This window comes from Schistocerca gregaria, chromosome X (genome assembly GCF_023897955.1).
Source record: "Schistocerca gregaria isolate iqSchGreg1 chromosome X, iqSchGreg1.2, whole genome shotgun sequence".
NCBI lineage: Eukaryota > Metazoa > Arthropoda > Insecta > Orthoptera > Acrididae > Schistocerca > Schistocerca gregaria.
Genome location: NC_064931.1, coordinates 758,794,835 through 758,800,834, shown reverse-complemented (window position 1 = coordinate 758,800,834; position 6,000 = coordinate 758,794,835).

The window sequence follows — 6,000 nt, the reverse complement described above, 5'->3', positions numbered from 1 at the left end:
CTCCGCCGCCCCACGCCGAACCCATGGTTATTGTGCGCTTCGGCCCCCGGTGGACCCCCCCAGGGAACGTCTCACACTAGACGAGTGTAACCTCTATGTTTGCGTGGTAGAGCAATGGTTGTGTACGCGTACGTGGAGAACTTGTTTGCACAGCAATCGCCGACACAGTGTAACTGAGGCGGAATAAGGGAACCAGCCCGCATTCGCCGAGGCAGATGGAAAACCGCCTAAAAACCATCCACAGACTGGCCGGTTCACCGTACCTCGTCACATATCCGCCGGGCGGATTCGTGCCTGGAACCAGGCGCTCCTTCCCGCCCGGAAAGCCGTGCGTTAGACCGCACGGCCAACCGGGCGGGCTATGCACATATATAGACGGCAGTAGTATCGAATACACAAGGTATAAAAGGACAGTGCAATGGCAAAGCTGTCAGTTGTACTTACGTGATTCATGAGGAAAGATTTCCGCCGTGCTTATGGCCGCACGACGTAAATTAACAGACTTTGAACGAGAAGTGGTGGTTGGAGCTAGATGCATGGGGCATTTCATTTTGTAAATCGTTAGGGAATTAATACTCCGAGGTCCACAGCGTCAAATATGTGCCGAGGATACAAAATTTCAGGCCTTATTTCTCCCCGTGGACAACGCAGTGGCTGATGGCCTTCATATAACGACAGAGAGCAATAGCGTTTTCGTGCAGTTGTCAGCGCTAATAGCCAAGCAACTATAACCGTAGAAATCAATGTAGGACGTATGACAAACGTATCTGTTAGGACAGGTGCGAGTGCCTTTGCTAACAGCACAATATTGGTTGCAGCGTCTCTCCTGGGCTCGTGACCAGATCAATTGGGCACTAGACGAGAGGAAAGCTGTGGCCTGGTCCCTATTTCAGTTGCCGGTCGGAGTGGCCGTGCTGTTCTAGGCGCTACAGTCTGGAACCGAGCGACCGGTACGGTCGCAGGTTCGAATCCTGCCTCGTGCATGGATGTGTGTGATGTCCTTTAGGTTAGTTAGTTTTAATTAGTTCTAAGTTCTAGGTGACTGATGATCTCAGAAGTTAAGACGCGTAGTGCTCAAAGCCTTTTGAACCATTTTTAAACCTATTACAGTTGGTAAGAGATATTGGCAGGGTTCAATTGTGGCGTAGACCCCACGATGCTATGGACCCAAGTTGTTAACAAGGATCTGTGAAAGTTGTTGGTGGAACCATAATGGTGTGTGCTGTCCTTACATAGAATGGACTGGGTCTTCTGGTTATGTTCAACTGCTTGGAGGCCATTTGCAGCCATTCGTGGACTTCGTGTTAGCAAACAACGATGGAATTTTTATGGATGTCAATGTATCATATCACTGGGCCAAACTGATTGGTGTGGAGAACATTCTGGATAATTCGAGTGAATGATTTGACCACCCAGATCGCCCGACATGAATCCCTTCCAACATGCCTGGGACATAGTGGACAAATCAGTTCATGCAGAAAATCGTGCACCTGTAACACTTTCGCAATTATGGACGACCATATAGGCAGCGTGGCTCAATATTTCTGCAGAGGACTTTGAACAACTTGTTGCATCTATGCTACACAGAGTGGCTGCGGTAGGCCAGACAAAAGGAGGTCAGACACATTCGGAGGTTGCCATGTTGTATTTTCTGTTAATGTCATAATTGATACAGTAAGAAATGATCTTAAGCAGTCTAACTAAGCAAGAAGAAGAGCATTTGTGTAGCACGATTTTGGAATCAGCTCGTGTCACCAGCAGAGGATGAGTAAATAATATGCAAAATAAAAGAATCTCATATTGAAAATGCGTTTAATTTCAGTTCTAAGGTGTCCGTATTTTATGGCTCTTACATGAGCTTGATCCATAAGGACAGTACGATACAGTATGAGATCCTCGGAAAATAATAATTATATCAACAAAAGGCAATTGCAGTTAATCTCGTGTACTGCAAACAACCAAAACAATATCTACCAATATATGGACAGGGGCATGCATACACAACTTAAAGTGAAAAGCAATTTCGATATGAACAGAGCATGTGCTTAACGGCATAGGAAAACCCCACTTAACAAGAGAACGGCAAGCTTCAGCACAGAAAGGGATAAGGGCAGAACAATACGTAACTCCTTTTAACGTAAATATGGCCGGGACCGAGGGTAAGTGGCTGCACGGCATTAACACGGCTAGGCTGCGACCCAGCAAGAAAAATAAAATTCACCTCTAGCAAGACGGCGATAGGCTGAAGCCATACTGGGCGATGCAGACGCGACACGGTGGGGAGATCCCCATTATATAAAAGCATTTTGAGAACAAAAATGGCTAGATATCTCTGTCGTCTCGCGGCGAACTGCACAAGTATGTCGAGCGCTTGGCTTTCTGCGAAGTGTGGACGATACGCTTCACGTATCATGGCGACAGATAGCAAAGAGGTAGTTAATTATACCTGCGGGAATTTTTGCATGCTAAGAAATTGTGCACGTCGCTCCTACCCTTAGCGAGTGTGCAAAAGCCATTATTTTGACTAGGGAAAAATAAACATTCTACGGAATGTAGGGACGTTGAGACCGAGTGAATTCAGTCAAGGCCACAATAGGGCATCGCGTTTCAGATCCAGCACGGATACAACGCCGTTGCAGATGCAGCTTGATAAGTACCATCACGCATTAGGCCACAGTAAATGTTGAGTCGAGATTTTTCTCACTCCAAGTTGCGTACGCTTTGACCATTGTATATCAAAAGCTTGGATACTAACCTACCCTCACATTGCGTACAAGAGAGTTTTTTTTTATTGGTTCAAAAAGTAAATTTATTCCCCAACAACTCAGTGCATTGACCAGGTGCAATAACATAGATGTAAATGAGTTGATGAAGAAGATTTTTGATCATTCTTTGCTGTGATAAATTTTTTTCATATGTAGAGATAACGATATATAATCGTCAATTCAATATGTCCAAGAGTTAAATATTTTGTTATTGTATGTCCAAAGTAACTGAACATGATTGTTGTGTACCACTTCACCCTTGAAAGCACAGCTGATAAATTACATGTAGAATAAAAAAAAGGGGAATAGCTGTTTTGTCTTTCTAGAGTAGATCCCAAACCTTCACTTTTATTAATTAATGCATTCTAGATACGTGACAGCAGCATTTCTATTGATATTAGCAACCTTACAGGGCCAGGTTCATATTTATTTTGAATGTCTGTTTGACACCCTCGCCTTGAGAAGACAGTTAAGATGTTCTGTCCATTTGCGCGCTAAGTGGTACGCAAAGATTGCACACATTCGTACACTCACTGTGTAGACACAAAAAGGGCGGACCCTGACACAGTGTATTTACGAGTGTTGGAACTTTCATAGTGACAACTATTTAATTACAGCTCATACAAAACAGATACGTGTTTCAAAGTTTTACTGACCTTCAAAGTAGTCACCAGCAGTGTGTATAACCCGTTACAGCGATGTGGAAGTTGTAGGATACTCTCATCAGTGCCAGTTGTGTCGACAGTTCGAGAGGCGCGGTCAATTGCCCGACGAATTTGTACCAGTTCTGAAGTGAATGCCGTGAAGTATTGGTTCAAATGACTCTGAGCACTGTGGGACTTAACTTCGCAGGTCATCAGTCCCTAGAACTTAGAACTACTTAAACCTAACTAACCTAAGGACATCAGACACATCCATGCCCGAGGCAGGACCGTAACGGTCGCGCGGCTCCAGACTGTAGTGCCTAGAACCGCTCCCGTGAAGTGTTTCCTTCAGTTAAGAAATCGAGTTGAACTCGTGAGGGCTCAAGTCAGGGCAGTGCAGTAGGCGGTATAGTACTTAGCAGCCCCATCAGTCAAACAAATCAGTAATATCTCGCACTGTACGTACTTCAGCATTGTCCTGCAAAATGATGGTCAGGTCCTGCAGAAAGTGTCATCACTTCTGTCTCTAAGTAAGCTGGTCGTAGGTTGTGTTCCAAAACTGAACAGCATATAGACAGAAGTGATGACACTTTCTGCAGGACCTGATCATCATTTTGCAGGATAATTCTCAAGCACATACAGTGCAATCTGTTACTGATTTGTTTGATTGATGGGGCTGCTAAGCGCTGTATCACCTACTGCACTCCCCTGACTGAAGTCCTCGTGAGTTCAACAAAATTTCTAAACTGAAGGAAACACTTCACGGCATTCGCTTCAGAACTGCTACAAATTCGTCGGGCAATAGACCACTCCGCTCCAACTGTCAACACAATTTGGACTACTAAGAGTATCCTACGACCTACACATAGCTGGCAGCGGGTTATACACAATGCTGATGACTACTTTGAAGGTCAGTAAAACTTTGAAAAACCTATCTATTTTGTACGAGCTGTAAATAAATAGTTGCCACTATTAAAATTCAAACCCTCGTAGTATTCCTTCCATGATAATACGGTGTAATTGTCGGCTACGAAGATCCAGCTGTCTTCATCGACCGTGGTGGCCCAGTGGTTACACACTGGTCTCCCATTCTGGAGAAGGACGGTTCAAGTCCGCGTCTAGCCATACAGATTTAGGTTTTCCATAATTTCCCTAAATCACTACAGGCAAATTCCGGACCGAGCGTGGTGGCGCAGTGGTTACCACACTGGTCTCCCATTCGGGAAGACGACGGTTCAAACCCGCGTCCAACCATCTTGATTTAGATTTTCCGTGATTTATCTCAATCGCTTCAGGAAATGCCGGGATGGTTCCTTTGAAAGGCCACGGCCGAACTCCATCCCCATCCCTTAAACATTCCGAGCGCATGCTCCGTCTCTGCTAGTTGAATACACGGTAAGGATCACGAGATGTATGAGCAGTACCAAGCCGCCCCACTCAAGTGAGAGGAACCCAAGCAGCGTTCAGCGATAACATATTGTGTTGTATTTGCATTTCCAAGAAAAAAAGAGGTTGTTTACGGCAGTGAGAACTTTTATAAGTGACTGCCAATTGAGTACAGAGTTACTCTGTATTTATCAGTGGGTTGATGGATTTTTTTAGAGTAAGTTTTCAGGTGAAAAATAATGGTTTGCTGCGTGATTGCCAGCCGTGTTAGCCACAACAGACAAGTAAGTTAGGAATTAAGTTTCATATATCGTCTAAAACAATAAGACGAAACGAAAATGGATTAATGCTTGTAAACGTGCAGATTCGCTTTCAGTTGAAAATGCTCAAGTCTGCTCAGTATATTTTACTGATTCGGATTATGAAAAGGGCATGAGAAGTGAATTGTTAATTGTTCCTACAAAACCCAAGATGAAGACTGATGCTGTTCCAACTAGAAATCTGCAATCCCTCGGTGCTGATTTAGGGCGTGGTAATGAGCTGAATAACGAGTGAAATGCTCGGGCACAAGAACGAAACTACTGTAAAGAAATAGAAGATATTTTACAGATAAATGTATAAGCAACTAACGAAGAACTTACTACTAGACGAAAGGCTAACCATGGAAATCAAACACTGCTTTGAAGGCGACAACGTGTGCTTGCGCCAACAATTAGAAATTATGGAAACAGAAATAAAAGAACTTAAGCAAAGGAATGCACATTTACAGGATGACCTCTCTCGACATAGTGCTGCGTTACTGAAATTAAAGTGGTTTCCTCATATTACTCATACTACAGGTGTATCCTCTTTCCCCAGGCGAAAAAAAAAAAAACAGTGTCTAACTAATTGAAGCTTAATAATAGTCACAATAATGGTAATACATTAAAACATGGAAAATCTTTATTATACATGTGTGTACCGAGTGCCTCGGTGACCGGGTTTCTAAAATCAAAATCTGGAACCCAAGATATAAGTTGCAATTAATCGATATTTTGTGGAAGCATTTCTTAATACCATATTTATATTGTAGATTTGTGTTACACTAATTGGTTTATGCTAGAAACACACAGATTATCGAACCATTTTCTAAAAACTCACACCAAAAACGCTGTCGAAAAACTTTGCGTCGCTAATCGAGCGAGTATTTTACTGTTTTATTGTTG